At 41.9% G+C, this 18,566-nt stretch overlaps 1 pseudogene; it reads left to right on the forward strand.

Moving 5' to 3' along the window:
* The first annotated feature begins 1,751 nt into the window (after positions 1-1,751).
* LOC140711164 (ubiquitin carboxyl-terminal hydrolase 17-like) lies at positions 1,752-3,438 on the forward strand (annotated as a pseudogene).
* Positions 3,439-18,566: the final 15,128 nt, after the last annotated feature.

Below are 18,566 nucleotides of genomic sequence, written 5' to 3' on the forward strand. Positions count from 1 at the left end.
GTCTTTCTCAGCAGCGCTCATTTCTTCTTCCAGGACTCTGTCCAACAGAAAGGGGAAGCCTCCTGATAGAGCACACCTGACCCATGAAAAGAAAAGGGAAAGAAAGGAGGCCAAAGGTCACACTCTCCTCATTCCACCATCCTCCCTAAAATCATCCTGATTTCATGGGCCCTGAGACCGGGGATGCTTCTGTACACCTCGAGGCCTTGGCACCTGGCTTAAATTCTATTCTCTTTCTCATTATCTGAAAAATTTTAAGAAAATCCCTAGAGCCAGGATCTTTATTCCTACTAAGCCAAAAGTCCCAAAGAAACACCCAAATTCTGTCCCTCTTAGTTTGGGAAACAAGTCTACCTTCATCAGAATGACATTTTCCACCAAATGTGGTAACTACAAGTCCACCACACAATGCTTAACTGGAATTGGAAGCAACATCTCAGACAATGAAAAATACAGGCAACAATACCTAAGACAAATGGTTTATTTTTCCTTTTCTTACTAAAACAACCGCCAGTTTTAACAATGGTATGCAAATCTCTTTTAGACGCCCTGCTTTTAAATCTCTATGTTTCCTCCTGAGACAGGGACTCACTCCCATCACCCAGGCATTGACAGTGTTTAATTCTGGTTATATGCTATTCTCAAATTTACAACTATTTATTTCATCTCTCTCAAATGTTGATCCATTATCACATACGTATTAAAATATTATCTCCCATGCTGTGTGATATGTTGTTTTTATATTCATCCTTTCTTAAATGAACCAAAGGTTTTAGTTGGATTAAATTGTGATTAGTCAAGTTTTCTGATTTCATGATTTCTTAAATTGCGGTCATATGACCTCAATCACTGGAAATAGAATGTCATGAGTATTTCTCTTTACTTGCAATCATAAATACGGGAAATGTCATCAATTGGTATGTCCGTGATTGCATGATTTCCTGAAAGTCTTTCACAGTCTAATTTGGACACTGAGTATTTCGTCTAAGTTCTGTGCATGTTTCCAACACTTGATGCTTTATGATTTCGGTAGATAGCTTCCACAAGAGCATTTCCTGCAAAGACATGTCTTGGTCTCCACTGGTAAGTCATTTCACTCGAACACAGAATCAATAGGCTGAACATGGAAAGGTTATCGCTAGAATACTTATTAGACTGCACGGATTTCTTCTTTGATATTAAGGAAACAAATACACTGTGTTATTAACTGTACTTCATTGATGATTCTCAAGTCAGAAAGTACAGGTCTGACTTCCTGTCCTTCAGTGCCTGAAAGGATGATCGTAACTGCCAAAAGCACATAGTTAGAAGCACATCGCAGCTCAAACACACACACACCCTGACATATAAACAAAAACAAAGAAACACTCACATGGGCGTGATTCCGCATGCCCACAAGTTCACGCAAGCAAACACATACACACAAACTCACACATTGTTTTGTAAGGACAGAATTATTCCCTACCACTGTTTTAAGTAAACTAACACATTCCCCAGGAGTTTTAAGTGAACTCCCTGGGGAATACAAGGGGACACACCATATGACTCATTCTTTAACTGAGTGCTGATATTGGATTGCTGGACTGCGTACCTGATGGGTGGGTGAGGTGTTCGCGGTAGGCGGGGATGAGTTATATAAGGGCTGATGCAGCCAGTTGGCGCATCATTTGAAGACTCTCTCAGAAGAGATAGCATCTTTCTGCAACGTGTGGTCCCGGCAGAAAAAGCTTGTGATCCTTGCTCCTGGCGACATGGAGGCCGATTCACTCCACTTGGGAGGTGAGTGGCAGTTCAACCACTTTTCAAAACTCATATCTTCTCGGCCAGATGCAGCTTTTGCTGAAATTCAGCGGACTTCTCTACCTGAGAAGTCACCACTGTCATCTGAGACCCATGTCAACTTCTGTGATGATTTGGCTCCTGTGGCAAGACAGCCTGCCCCCAGAAAGAAGCTTCCTCTCAGTAGCAGGAGAGCTGCTGCGGTGGGGGCTGGGCTCTAGAATATGGGAAATACTTGCTACTTGAATGCTTCCCTGCAGTGCCTGACATACACACCACCCCTTGCCAACTACATGCTGTCCCAGGAGCACTCTCAACTTTGTCAGCGTCACAAGTGCTGCATGCTGTGTACGATGGAAGCTCACATTACACGGGCCCTCCACTGTCCTGGCCACGTCATCCAGCCCTCACAGGCATTGGCTGCTGGCTTCCATCGAGGCAAGCAGGAAGATGCCCATGAGTTTCTGATGTCTATTGTGGATGCCATGAAAAAGGCATGCCTTCCCGGGCACAAGCAGGTAGATCATGACTCTGAGGACACCACCCTCATCCACCAGATATTTGGAGGCTGCTGGAGATCTCAAATCAAGTGTCTCCACTGCCAGGGCGTTTCGGACACCTTTGACCCTTACCTGGACATCGCCCTGGATATCCAGGCAGCTCAGAGTGTGAAGCAAGCTTTGGAACAGGTGGTGAAGCCCGAAGAACTCAATGGAGATAATGCCTATCATTGTGGTCTTCGTCTCCAGAAGGCGCCTGCCTCCAAGACGTTCACTCTACACACTTCTGCCAAGGTCCTCATCCTTGTATTGAAGAGATTCTCCGATGTCACTGGCAACAAACTTGCCAAGAATGTGCAATACCCTGAGTGCCTAGACATGCAGCCATACATGTCTCAGCAGAACACAGGACCTCTAGTCTATGTCCTCTATGCTGTGCTGGTCCATGCTGGGTGGAGTTGTCACAACGGACATTACCTCTCTTATGTCAAAGCTCCAGGAGGCCAGTGGTACAAAATGGATGACGCCGAGGTCACTGCCTGTAGCATCGCTTCTGTCCTGAGTCAACAGGCCTATGTCCTCTTTTACATCCAGAAGAGTGAACTGGAAAGATGCAGTGAGAGTGTGTCAATAGGCAGGGAACCAGGAGCCCTTGGCGCTGAACACAAAGACAGGCGAGCAACGCAAGGCGAGCTCCAGAGAGAACCCTGCCTCCAGGTACCCGACTTGGAGGAGCACTTGGTGGAAAGAGCCACTCCAGAAAGCACCTTAGACCACTGGAAGTTCCTCCAAGAGCAAAACAAAACCAAGCCTGACTTCAACGTCAGAAAAGTCGAATGTACCCTGCCTCCCAACGTGCTTGTGATTCACCCATCAAAATACAAGAGTGGGATGAACAACCATCATCCTGAACAGCAAAGCTCCCTGCTGAACCTCTCTTCAAGGAACCTGACACCTCAGGAGTCCATGAACACTGACACACTCACTTCTCTGCAAGGGAGGACCAGGAGATCCAAAGGGAGGAACAAACACAGCAAGAGGGCTCTGTTTGTGTGCCAGTGATCTCAGGAAAAGTCTCCACCCAAACGCAGGAGTGCATGCGCACACACACTGACACACACACACATACACGTGCACACACACACCCACGAGGGGGTTCACGCACGCACACACACACACCATCACATCACATACACAGTCAATCCGACATAAAGTAATGAGGAGCCCAGGTTTCTGTCTACACAAGAGGGACAACTGGATAGTGATGGCTGCATTTCAGGATGAGCCCAGACATGGGAAACATCGAGTTTTGCCGTCGTGAGTCTTCTGAAGCTGTGGGGGGATTGTCTGTGTGTTTGTGTTCATGGTAGATGACATTCAGTGTGAATTTCTGAATAGGACATATTGCAGTGTAGGATTGCGCGTGAGGTTATTGCAGGGGACGGGGTTGACTATTTTCTCTTGGGGTGTGTTTCATTCGTCAGTTGTTGGTGAGCACCAGAAGTTGAAATTTTGTGAAGGTGGGACTTCTGTGGATCCTTCTCCCTACCTTGAATAGTGGAAACTGGGACGCATTTGAAGAGAGTGTGCATTGAGTGTTCTTCTTTTGAACCTGCCTCGCCGTTTTTACATTGCTTGTTGAATGGACCTCAGGCGCCCTAGGACTTGTGCCCTTGGTGGAACCCACAGAATGCTGGAAACAGACAGACAGACACACTTGCCTATTGAATGCTGTCCATTTCCAATGCATTGAAGCAGAAAATCATCCCACTGGTATGTGAGTCATTTGGAAGTAAGTCATATTGATAATCAAGGAAATCAAACACAGGAGCGTGTGTGTATTCAACTAAAATAAAATCAGCAAGCACAGAAATAAATCTCATTTGGTGTGTATCAAAATGGCTTTTGGGAGATTCCGGATCAATCGTCCAGCTGCAAAAGGTGCATCTCTGAAGCACAGTCCCTGACCTGCAATGAGACTTGTTCATCCGAGGTGGTGTTGCAGTGGAAATGATTGTGGGAAATGGCCCCTTCCTTTTGTGTATTCGCTGATTGGATTTCAGGCTCCGTTTCTCGTTCGGTACAGTGATCCAAGTTGACCAACCCGAGAGTAAAGATGTCCAGGGCATAACTCAGGGCTCCGTACAACCACAGAATCTTGGGTGCAACCCTGCTCAAGCACACAAATGTGCGTATTAACAGTGTCTCTGTGTGACGTGTGTGCAAAGTACAGTGTGATGAGCATGACTGGCAGACAGTATGCTGCCATCGTATGTCTCCAACCACCGGAAATAGAATGTCATGAGTATTTGTCTCTTCTTGCAATCATAAATTCGGGGAATGTCATCAATCAGCCGGTCGGTGATTGCATGATTACCTGAAAGTCTTTCACCGTCTAAACTGTGCATTGAGTATTTCGTCTAACTTCAGTGCATGTTTCCAACACTCGATGCTTTATGATTTGAGTATCTAGCTCCCACCAGAGCGCTTCCTGCAAAGACTTATCTTGTTCCCCACTGGCAAGTCATTTCACTCGGATATAGAATCAAGAGCGTGAACATGGAAAAAATCAAGAGGCTGGAATGTCTATCGGATTCCCCGGATCCCTACACACACACACGCACACAGGTGTACAGTCATTTCTACATAACATAATGTGGTCCTCAGATTTTTGTCTATGTAAAAGGGACAACTGGTTAGTGATGGCCGCATTTCAAGATGATCCCATATCTAATATGTTGTTGTGGAGTTGTGAGTATTCTGATCATGTGAAGGGACTGTCTCTGTGCATGTGTTTTCACAGTAGATGACATCCTGTGTGAATATCTGTAGACTACATTTTGAGGTGTAGGTTTTCCCCTCAGGTTACTGGATGAATTTGAATTTATTGTTCTGTCTTGGTTTGTTTTGATTAGTCAATTGGTAGGCGAGAGTAGGTGAAATTTTGCTAAAGTGGGATATAGGTGAATCATTCTCGTGAATGTGAATAATTGAGACTGGGATGCATTTGTAACGTTGGAAGGGTGTTCTTACTTTTTATTCCAACTTTTTTTGCTTTTGTTTTCAACTGATCTCAGGTGGCCTGGGTAGAACCTAGGTAATTCTTGGAACAGACAAACAGATGCTGCTAATTTTATGGTGTGAGTTTAAGTTTAATTTAAAGGGAAAATTTTCTCACCAGTATGTAATTCATTTTCAAATAAGTTATACTTATCATCAATGGAATAATACACAACACACTGAAGTGTGTGAGTATGAAACTACAGTCAAATTAGAAAGTTCTTAAATAAACTGCATTTCATGAGTAAAGGATGGAATTTTCGGAAATTCGAGATCAACCATCCAGCTGTGAAATCTGTGTCTTTGAAGCAGTATCCCTGTCCTGAGAGTTGTTTTTCTCTGGTGGTATTTCAGTGGAAACTACTTTGGGGAATAGCCCCTTCACTTTTTATATTTGCTCGTTACTTTTCATTGTAAATCTGTGTTTTTAAACTGTATTTAAATGTTAATAGAATCCATACTAATAAAACATAACCAACAGATCTTCTCATTTCTAATCATCACAGATCAATCTCTTGTTCGTTATGGTGATCAGTTTACTTACCTGAGAGTAAATGATACCTGGGCAGAACACAGGGCTCCATAGAAGTACAGAATCTTGGGTCCAACCCTGTCCAAGCATCAAAATGTGTATATTAACAATGTGTCTGTGTGAATTGTGTGTCAAGTAAACTGAGTTTAGTAAAACTTGCAGTAGATTATTAATTTGGCTCACTTTGTAATCAGCGAATGAGCTTTAAAGAGTATCAATGACCAGTGCCTACACCCTAGAGATAAGAACTTCCAATATCTTGTGTGAAATCATGGCATCTGGATTGCTCATGATTCTGAAGATAATTCTGTCCCCCATGGTTTCAGAATCACTGCAGGAGGTGGAAACAGATAACACATCAGTCCCTTGCTCTCTCTGCTCTCTTCACTCAGGAAAAGTCTCACTGGGACCAAGGAAAATCCTATGATTTCCTAGGGAGAAGGATTTTTCTCAGGAGAGAAAATGGTGGCTCCTTCCTCCCTGTTGAGCCTCTTCCTCAGGATTGCCCCTTTGTCTCTCCAGGACTCTGTTCATCAGACCTGAGATGTCCCCTGGTTGAGCACATCTGGCCTATGAACAAATAAGGGGAAGGAATGGTTCCAAAGACTGTACTATGCTCACTCCACCATCCCCTCTGAAACTATCCTGACTTCATGAGCCCTGAGTCAGAATCTGTTTCTTTATATCTCTAGGCTTTGCGTCACAGCCTCAATCCTGTCCCATTTCCTACATCTTGTAAATTTTGACAAAACCTGTAGAGTCTAGATCTTTATTCCTGACAGGGCAAAGGGAGACACACCAGAATTCTGTCCCTCTGAGACTGCAGGACATCTCAGCTTCCATCAACATGAAATTTTGCATCAAATATAGTTACTGCAGGTCCACCTCACAATGAGTAATGGAAGTTGAGACAACATCTCAGACCCTGTACAGTGTTTGACCAAGCTCATTTAGTTTGGCAATGCTTTTACTCTAGAAATCAGTTGTGAAAACACTTAGGATTCATGTTATTTAGTCTTTTAATCAGTCTGTTATTATTTTCAATGTATTTACTACACTTTAGCTTAATATTTCTGATAAACTTTGTTGCAAAATTCTCAATATAATAGTGGCAAACCAAATCCAGCAATACATCAAAAAGCTTATCCACCAAGATCAAATCGGCCTCATCCCTTGGGTGCAAGGCTGGTTCAACATATGCAAATCAATAAATGTAATTCACCACATAAACAGAACTAAAGACAAAAACCCCATGATTATTTCAGTTGACTCAGAAAAGGTCTTTGATAAAATTCAACTATCCTTTATGCTAAAAACTCTCATGAAACTAGGTATTGATGGAGCATGCCACAAAATATTAAGTGCCATTTATGACAAACCCACAGTCATTATCATATTGAACAGGCAAAAGCTGGAAGTATTCCATTTGAAATTTGGCACAAGGCAAGGATGCCCTCTCACCACTCCTATTCAATATAGTGTTGGAAGTTCTGGCCAAGGCAATCAGGCAAGAGAAAGAATAAAGCATATTCAAACAGGAAAAGAGGAAGTTGGACTTTCTTTTCTTGCAGATGGCATGATCCTATATCTATAAAATCTCATCACCTCAGCCCTAAAGATTCCTAAGCTACAAGCAACTTCAGCAAAGTCTCAAGATACAAAATCAGTATGCAAAAATCTCAAGCAGTCTTATACACCAACAACAGACAAGAAGAGAGCCAAATCACAAATGAATTCACATTTACAATTGCTACAAAGAGTATAAAATACCTACCTAGGAATACAGCTAACAAGGCAAGTGAAGGACCTCTTCAAGGAGAACTACAAACCACTACTCAAGGAAATAAGAGAGGACACAAACAGATGGAAAAACATTCCAAGCTCATGGGTAAGAAGAATCATTATCATGAAAATGGCCATACTTCCCAAAGTAATTCATAGATTCAATGCTATTCCCATAAACTCCCATGGACATTCTTTACAAAATTAGAAAAAACTACTTCAGAATTCATATGAAATGAAAAAAGAGCCCATATACCCGGGACAATCCTAAGTAAAAATAACAAAGCTGGAGGCATCCTGCTACCTGACTTCAAACCATATTACAAGGCTACAGTAACCCAAACAGCATGGTAGTGGTACAAAACAGACACATAGACCAATGGAATGGAATAGAGATATCAGAAATAAGACTGCACATCTACAACCATTTTATTTTGGATGAAAACAAACAATGGGGAAAGGATTCCCTATTTAATAATAAATGGTGCTGGAAAAACTATCTAGACATATGGAGAAAACTGAAACTGGACCCTTCCTTATACCTTATACAAAAATGAACTGAAAATGGATTAAAGATTTAAATGTAAAACCCAAAACTATAAAAATCCAACCCCATATAAAAGTGGGCAAAAACTGGGTGCAGTAGCTCATACCTGTAATCCCAGAAGTTTGGGAAGGTGAGGTGGGCAGATAACTTGAGGCCAGGAGTTCAAGATCAGCCTGGCCAACCTGGTGAAACTCAGTTTCTACTCAAAATACAATAAATTAGCCAGATGTGGTGACAGGTGCCTGTAATCCCAACTACTCAGGAGGCTGAGACAGAAGAACCACCTGAATCTGGGAGGTAGAGGTTGCAGTGACCCGAGATTGTGCCACTGAACTCCACCCTGGGTGACACAGCAAGACTCTGTCTTAAAAAGTGAAAATAAAAATATTTTAAAAAGTGGGCAAAGGATATGAACAGACACTTATGCAGCCAACAAACATATGAAAAAAAAAAGCCCAACGTTACTGATCATTAGAGAAATACAAATCAAAACCACAGTGAGATGCCATCTCATGCCAGTCAGAATGGCGATTATTAAAAAGTCAAGAAACAACAGATGCTGGTGAGACTGTGGGGAAACAGGAACACTTTTACACTGTTGGAGCGAATGTAAATTCAAACGCTGTGGAAGACAGTGTGGTGATTTTTCAAAGACCTAGAATCAGAAATACCATTTGACCCAGCAATGCTATTACTGGGTATATACCCAAAGGAATAGAAATTCTTGTATTATAAAGATACTTGCATGCATATGTTCATTACCACACTATTCACAATAGCAAAGACATGGAATGAACTCAAATGCCCATCAGTGACAGACTGGATACAGAAAATGTGATACATATACACCATGGAATACTATACAGCCATAAAAAGGAATGAGATCATGTCCTTTGCAAGGACGTGGATGAAGCTGGAAGCCATTATTCTCAGCAAACTAATGCAGGAACAGAAAACCAAATACACATGTTCCCACTTATAAGTGGCAGATGAACAATGAGAAAACCTAGACACAGGGAGGGTAACAACATACACTGGAGCCTGTCTGGGGGTGAGTGAGGAGGGAGTGCGTCAGAGTAAATAGCTAATCCATGTTGGGCTGAATACCTAGGTTACGGGTTGATAGGTACAGCGAACCACCATGGCACACACTTACCTATGTAACAAACCTGCACGTCCTGTACATGTATCCTGGAACTTAAAATGAAATAAAATAAAATTTCTAAAAACTTTATTTTTTCTAAGTCGTGTTTGCAATTTTCAACGTGAACTTTCTAGTAGACATTTATCATATATAGAATTATATAGTTGATTTTTGAACAACTATGGGTCTGCCATTCTTTAAAATGTAAATTCTTTATGAGTGTGTGTATATGTACACATATGTGTGTATATATATTTGTGTGTGTATATATATGTGTACGTGTGTGTGTGTGCAGATAGATAGATAGATAGATAGATAGATAGATAGATAATGCTCCTGGTCTTCTGTTTGAGTAGGCTGAGAAGGAGGAGGGGGAGGAGTGATTGTTCTTGCAGTCTCAGAGGTAGCTAGGTGGAAGAGAATCTGTACAAATGAACACATGAAGTTCTCATTTGTAAGTGTGATTTAAATAATTGTACACCTGGACATAGAAGTGGAATGATAGACACTAGAGATCTGGAAGGGTGAGAGGGTGGGAGGGGCAAATAATAAACAATGGTTCAGATATCTGGATTCCCTGATCCCAAATGGCATACAATTATTTCTCTTTAATTTGTGTCCATTTACCAGCAAGTTTGAGAGGAGTGAGCCAAGCTCAGAAAGGCATTCAGATCTAAAATCAGATGTGCATGGCAATGGGCAGAAGTACCCTCTCCCTTTCTCAGAACAAATCCAAGCTTCCTTTATACCCCTTACCTACAGGAAAGTTATGTTCCAAAATGTATTTCTGCTGGAGGCAAAATATTTTATATTTTATGAAAAAAAAACTTGTAACTTGGTAAAACTTAGAAATTAATATTGGAAAAAGAGTAGGGCACTCTCTTTGGGACTTAATCTTTGAGACACTTCAGCAGCATATACAGCTTGTAATTCGTCCTGAGAAAATCCAGATAGTATAAACTTGAGAATGTTCATGAGGAACGGAAAAGTACACATTTACTCACATATTTTACATTAAAGTTTATCAAGGGTAGAAATTCAAAAATCTGTTTTACTATGAATGTCCATATGAAAGTACAGACAGTCACCTAAATTTTCCTGAAATTATTTAAAAATTAATTTGTCATTGGTAACAGAAACTTCCAAACATCTCCATTTTACAAGTTTCATTATCCATATTTTCTCTAAAATATTCAGAAGTAGAAAATATATATAGATTAAAAGCTCATATTTTTCAAATTTAAAATAATTGTTCAGTAACTGGGAAGAAAGGTTTACACAAATTGGAAATTCTGTATGTATATAGAAATTAATAAGATGAGAAAATTACGGCAAATAATAGGGGGCTTCAATAAGTTCATGCAAAATAACAATTATGAAAAAACTATGCATGAACTTTTAGCTTTTGCATCAAAACACACCTATGCTAGTTTATTTTAACTTTTTTTTTTATTTTTGAGACAGGGTCTCGCTCCTCTCACCGAGGTTGCAGTGCAGTGGAGCAATCTTGGCTCAAAGTAACCTGTGCTTCCCAGGCTGAAGCGATTCTCCTGCCTCAGCCTTCCAAGTAGTTGGGACCTTGTCTGGTTAATTTTTGTATTTTTTGTAGAGGCTAATTTTTGTATTTTCTGTCGAGGCAGGGTTTTGCCATGTTGCCCAACCTCCCAAAGTGCAGGGATTACAGGCGTGAGCCACCATGCCCGGACCTGTTTTAACATATGTGAATAGGATTTAAAACATCAGTCTGAAAAGAGCCACACGAATTCTGCCAAACTTGAATTCTGCCAAACCTGAAATAAGAACAAATATCAAATTTATGGTGAAGCTGGGGTACAAAAAACGGTGAAATAAATTATTCTTTATGAAAAGTCTATGGGAAAAATGACCTGAAGGATCAGTCGTTTACAAACGGATACCTGATTCTAAGAAGAGATAAGACAATGTTGAAAATGAAGCCCACAGAGGAGGGGCATCCATTCCAATTTTTGAGAGAAAAAAATTGTTTCCATGCCCTAATTGAGGAGGACTGACAATTAACGAGAGATATTATAGCCTACACCACAGACATCTCAATTGGTTCAGCTTACACAATACTGACTATAACGTGAAAGTTGAGAAACTTTACATTTGATGAGTCCCGAATAGCCTTGTGCCTAGATCAGCTATGGACAAAAGCAGAGCTATTAGTGACTATTTTGAACAAGCAGAATCAAGATCCTGAAGCATTATTTTGAAGAATTATAACAGGGAGTGAAATTGACTTTATCAATAGGATCCTGAAGGCAAAGCACAATTAAAACAATGGCTACCAAGAAGTAGAAATGGTCCAGTCAAAGCAAAAGCAAACTTCTCAAAAGCAAAAGCCATAGAGGTTTTGGGGATGCTCAAGGCATTTTGCTTGTTGACGTTCTGTAGGATCAAAGCACCATAATATTTGCTTAGTAGGAGAGTTCTTAGAGAAAATTAGCAAATACTTTTGCAGAAAAGTACCCTGTAAAGCTTCACTAGAGAGTCCCTCTGCACCACAACAACACTTCTGTTCCTTCCTCTCATCAAACACCGGTAATTTATACACCAATAACAGACAACCAGAGAGCCAAATCATGAATGAACTCCCATTCACAATTGCTTCAAAGAGAATAAAATACCTAGGAATCCAACTTACAACAGATGTGAAAGACCTTTTCAAGGAGAACTGCAAACCACTGCTCAATGAAATAAAGGAGGACACAAACAAACGGAAGAACATTACATGCTCATGAACAGGAAGAATCAATATCGTGAAAATGGCCATACTGCCCAAGGTAATTTATAGATTCAATGCCATCCCCATTAAGCTACCAATGACTTCCTTGACAGAATTGGAAAAAAACTACTTTAAAGTTCATATGAAACCAAAAAAGAGCCCGCATTGCCAAGACAATCCTAAGTCAAAAGAACAAAGCTGGAGGCATCACACTACCTGACTTAAAACTATACTGCAAGGCTACAGTAACCAAAACAGCATGGTCCTGTTATGAAAACAGAACTATAGACCAATGGAACAGAACAGAGCCCTCAGAAATAATACCACACTTCTACAACCATCTGATCTTTGACAAACCTGACAAAAATAAGAAATGGGGAAAGGATTCCCTATTTAATAAATGCTGCTGGGAAAACTGGCTAGCCATAAATAAAAAGCTGAAACTGGATCCCTTCCTTACTCCTTACACAAAAATTAATTCAAGAGGGATTAGAGACTTAAATGTTAGACCTAAAACCATAAAAACCCTAGAAGAAAACCTAGGCAATACCATTCAGGACATAGGCATGGGCAAGGACTTTGTGTCTACAACACCAAAAGCAATGGCAACAAAAGCCAAAATAGACAAATGGGATATAATTAAACTAAAGAGCTTCTGCACAGCAAAAGAAACTACCATTAGAGTGAACAGGCAACCTACAGAATGGGAGAAAATTGTGGCAATCCACTCGTCTGACAAAGGGCTAATATCCAGAACCTACCAAGAACTCAAACAAATTTACAAGAAAAAAACAAACAACCCCATCCAAAAGTGGGCAAAGGATAAGAACGGACACTTCTCAAAAGAAGGCATTTACGCAGCCAACAGACACATGAAAAAATGCTCATCATCACTAGCCATCAGAGAAATGCAAATCAAAACCACAATAAGATACCACCTCACACCAGTTAGAATGGTAATCATTAAAAAGTCAGGAAACAACAGGTGCTGGAGAGGATGTGGAGAAATAGGAACACTTTTACACTGTTGGTGGGACTGTAAACTAGTTCAACCACTGTGGAAGACAGTGTGGCGATTCCTCAAGGATGTAGAACTTGAAATACCAATTGACCCAGACATCCTATTACTGGGTATATCCCCAAAGGATTATAAATCATGCTGCTATAAAGACACATGCTCATGTATGTTTACTGCAGCACTATTCACAATAGCAAAGACTTGGAACCAGCCCAAATGTCCATAATGACAGACTGGATTAAGAAAATGTGGCACATATACACCATGGAATACTATGCAGCCATAAAGAAGGATGAGTTTGAGTCCTTTGTAGGGACATGGATGTAGCTGGAAACCATCATTCTCAGCAAACTATCACAAGAACAAAAAACCAAACACCACATGTTCTCACTCATAGGTGGTAACTGAACAATGAGATCACTTGGACACAGTAAGGGGAACATCACACACTGGGGCCTGATGTAGGGTGGGGGGAGGGGGGAGGGATAGCATTAGGAGGTATACTTAATGTAAATGACGAGTTAATGGGTGCAGCACACCAACATGGCACATGTATACATATGTAACAAACCTACACATTGTGCACATGTGCCCTAGAACACAAAGTATAACAAAAAAAATCATATCAAGTGTGAAATAAAGAAAATTATATATAGAGAGGGAGAACAGAATCTATAAATATGCATATTTGTGTACATATATCCATATACATACATATGTGTGTGCATGCAGTAATTTTATTCTCCTAAAGCAATGCCTCTGCCTTCCACCCTCACTGTACATGTCCTAGTCCTGTGATGTCCCTAGAACTGAGCACCTGATTTCCTTCTCTGCCTCCCACAAGAACAGGGAATAGAAATGGAAACTACACTCTGTGGTTACTGTTGTGAAAATCCATGTCCCCCACAGGCTAGTTTTGCATCTTACATTCCAGTTCCCATTGTAAAAAAAGCAAGCAACAAACAAAAACTACAAAAGAAAAAATGAAATATTTGAAAGTCTAGAGCCACAGAGGTTCCGGATTCACCCACCACCCACAGTGACCTCCACCGCCTTCCAGACCTGAGGGCAGTTGCGCCTGAACAGCCTGCCTCTTCACCATCCATGAAAAGAGGTGACCTTAAACTTCAATAGATTTTACTCTGTTCAAAAGGAACCAGGTCAACATTCAAAGTCAGTGGTCTGACAACTCTAAACTTTGGCCAGAAAGTATTGGAAACATTTAACGTGCAGTGGATGAAGCAGCCTGGCCCCACTGCACACAACACACTCGTGGGGACTCAAAGGAGGATACTCAACATCCGCTGGGTGGAAGTGAGGACAGACCCAGAAACACGGGGGGTAGGGCGGTCAAACCAGGAAGGCTCAGGCCCTGACCTCCTCCTAGGCCCTGCCCCTCCAGAACTTGCAGTTTTTTCTGACCCGGAAGTGGATTTCACTGATGGAAAAGAAGTTCAGTATTTCTGGTCCAGCCCAATAAGCTGCTCCCGTCGCCCAGCCTTCCACACCCCTGCAGACGTCACAATGCCTACTCCCACTAACCCCACAAGGGAGCTATGCATCGCCTAGAGACAGTACTTGGTCTGCAACCCCGCGATGGGGTCCAGGGTCTGTGTCCATTTCTGGTTAAAATTGCTCTAAGGCTGGTCGCTGTCTTGGCCTTCCCTGCTTCCTCTCTGTTTACTTCTCCCCTCCTCACCCCCTATGAAGCTTTTACTCAGGAGATGGATTATTGCCCCTCTTCGAATATCAAGGACACCACCAGGACACCGCACTGTCTCCTTGACCCTGGGATTCTGCAGACCTCAGTCTTCCTCTGAGGTCCCCTCACTCCCTACCTCATTTTTTCCATCCTTCTGGGGTCTGGGTCTGCTATACCTCAGGCTTCCTCTTCACAGTCACAGACGGAAGGAGCCCCCTTCATCCTTGGGCTCTGGCCACAGTTCACCTGCTGCAGGACACTCAGTGGCTTTCAGTAGTTCATCCAGATATCCAGATGGAAGTGGGATTTCCTGGAAGAAAAGCAGGACCCCAGAATTACTCTGAATTCTAACACAAGAGCCCAGAGTCCCCTTCTGCATGGGACATTAAGCTGCAAACACTACACAGGCACTTAATACTCAGCTGCCCTTTTAACATCTGGTCCAGTTGTGTCCCTCCTCCTTGGAATATCTCAGAAAATATATCTCCACCTAGAGTTGTTTAAACGCATCATCCTATGTGATTCCAGACCATCGGGGGTACAATGGGTCCTCACCAGAACTTCCACTCTGCTTGGAAGACTTAGAAAATCCTGGGGCTGCTCAGAGGGTCAGATTCCCATTTCTGTGTTTCAGAAAAACTTCAGTCTTCCCCGGACAAGTGAGGAGACAGAAAATGTCTAGTCTCTGGCACATCTTTTGCAAGCAATGGCGGCTCCTAGGAATCAAAACTATCAATGAGTATATTTTTGAGACTCTGGTCAAAAGAAGAGTCATTCTGCAATTTCAGGTAGGATGGAGTGGTTCTGTGGCTCCTGAGGTGATTTTGAAAAGATCTAGACCCTCACAAGAACCACGGAGGACATTTCTGGCATTTCCAGACCAGGAGGAGTGACTGATGGACCTCCAGTGTTACTAGGAAAACTTTTTGTTGGACAGCTTTGCTTTGACTTTCAGGCCTTCACATAGGTTGCTTAGATCATGGAAGTGCTTCTGCATTTCTGCATAGGCTCAGGATGCCTTCTCAAGTCGTCCCTGCAATTATGAGACAGTTTCTGTCTCCAGAGGTCACTTAGAATAACACAAGAGGCTTCACCTTCAAAGGGACACCAGACAATATAGCCACAGTTCAGCCAAGATTATCTGTGTTTACATACCTGTAAAGTAACACTCCTAGTTACCTCCATTAACGTGGACATCTTTCATGAATAGAGAAACTCTAGTGATTGTTATATAACAGCTGCCACAAAAATTAACCAATAAAAATAAATGATAAATGAAAAATATTTCATAATTATGATAGTGAACGCAATGAACTAAATAGTAAGAATTTGAATACTGGTGACAATATGAACATAAGGATAGAAAAATCAATGTAGAGATTCTCCTAAATATATGAAAAGTCCACAAATTGGGTCCTCCTTGTGTAATTTGGAGTCAGAGTCAAAGAATTTCACTATGAAATGTGTTCCATGATGGCAAACATGAGAAACAGGAGGTAAAAGGAAAGCAAGCCACAGGAGAGCATGGGCTAATAGGACCACTTGTGTGCAAACCTCTCTAGTCAAGGACTACCAGCCAGAGGTGAAGAGAGTTTGGCTTGTGTCTTGCCTACCACTGGGCACACAAAAGCTTTCGGTAGTGCAACCAGATGGCTGGTTTGGCCTGGCTCCCTGCAAAGAAGACATGGATCTCATCCCCACCAGCCCATCAGTCCTGGAACTCAGAATCCTACATGCAGTAAACATGAAGCTCCAACTCCATAGCTGACTTCACCTCCTTACTGTCCTTCTGCCATCTGGTGTTTCAGGTGCTCTCCAGATCTGGACTTCTTGGCTCCCCTACCTTTATCAAGTGAAGTCAGGATGTATCATTCTCAGAGTTCTCCTGCCAGTCCAAGGTGAAACTCACCAATACAGGCATACCCTGGATGGACTTCCTTGGAATATTTAGAAAACCATGAGCTTGCTCAGGGGTGATGTGAGCTCTAGGAGTAGAGTTACAGTCTCCCATGGAAACCTGAGAGGACTTAGAATAGTCCCAGAGGCCTAAGCAGTCCAATCTGTCCTAGAAACATCAAGAATGATATACTTGGTCTTCCTGAGGCTCCAAACTTTTCCTAAATAAACTCAGAGGTTACAGAACCATTTTTCTTTCAGGAACTGAAGTGGAGTTATTTGACTTCTGCCAGCATCTCACTTTTTTTATTTTCTAAGTTAGCTTTTGAGCCCAGAAGTAGATATTCCTTGTATTTGATTAACACAGGGAGCTTCCTAGAATGCCCATGAGTCTGGATACTTTTTGCATTCACTCAGGTATTCACAAAATGCTGCAGTTCTGCTGAAAATCTATGAGATGACCATTTGATCACCCTAAAAACTTTAGAATGTGTCTTCTATGGAAGCCCTGGAGCCTCCCTTCTGGTATTTCATCCATTGCTGGTACTGAGTACCCAGGGTGAAACCCTCCGTCAGACATTGTCAGCAATTCCAGTATGGAGATGGCACTTACGTGATGGGGCTCAAGAATCAGATGGTAGAAGACCAGTCAGGAGGTGAAGTCTCAGTAGGCTTGGGGGCTTAATATTCGATGCACACCAGACTTCTGAGACTCAGGAAGCGGGTGTGGATCTGTCTGCCCAGTGCTTCTCATCTACAGCCTGGACCAGCCATTTCTTGGGGTGAACTACTGAAAGTTTTGGTATGACCTGTGTCAGGCAGGACTCTGGCCAGACCCTTTTCCATAGTCCATTTGTAATGTATTTCCACATGGCACAGGCATCTCCACTTTTGCCCAAGCCCTCATGTGGCTCAGAATTATTCTCCCTACTGCCACTCTTCTTTGTCATCACAGGAGATATTCCAAGATGCAGCTCCAAGCCTCTCCCTGTAATCAACAGCATGAGGGCTCATATGGGAACAATGTCACAGGCTTACAGGAATATGCTCTTAAATATCTGCTTTTTTATTATTCTCTTCATTAAAATGACATTTATATCACACCATTATGATTGCTATTAATGTTATTATTATGTGGGTACAGTTCTTTATCATGGATATATTTGTGGTAGTTATTATGCAATGTTGAATAATTTTTTTTTTATGTTCTGAAGACTGTTGAATTTGCTGACGATGATTAAAAGACAACCTTAAAACATACATACCACAGCAACCCCAAGACTCCTACTGTATCACCTGGTGTCCTGTAGAATGGGCTTCCTGAGTTATTCTTTTATTTTTTGGGCAAGTACCTATCCATACCAGCATAGGGGATGGATGAAGTGCACCCTGGTCTTGCCATGGGCTCAGAAAGAATTCATACATATGCTTTATGTGCTAGCAACTCTATGTGTAGGCCTGTGAGCCCTAGAATGCACTTTCTTTCACCAACTAGTCAACCTAAAAGTTTTCTAAGTCAAATTCCCCCTCCATGCTTGGATAGGTCATGAATGGCTTTCTGTTACCCACCTAAGATGAAGGGATACTGCTAAATCAGGTTTGTGGCCAAGAAACTTTTACCTGGAGTGGCAGGAGAGGGACTACCTGTTCACCAGAGTCTCTGCAACATTTTCTTTTTCTTCTTCTTCTTTTTTTTTTTTTTTTTTTTTTTTTGTGATAGAGTCTCGCACTGTCGCCCAGGCTGGAGTCCAGTGGCACAATCTTGGCTCACTGCAACCTCCGACTCCCAGGTTCAAGCGATTCTCCCGCCTCAGCCTCCTGAGTAGCTGGGTTACAGGTGCATGCCACCATGCCTGCCTA

The sequence above is a fragment of the Chlorocebus sabaeus genome, unplaced genomic scaffold (assembly GCF_047675955.1).
Source record: "Chlorocebus sabaeus isolate Y175 unplaced genomic scaffold, mChlSab1.0.hap1 unalloc_scaffold_240, whole genome shotgun sequence".
Classification (NCBI taxonomy): Eukaryota; Metazoa; Chordata; class Mammalia; order Primates; family Cercopithecidae; genus Chlorocebus; species Chlorocebus sabaeus.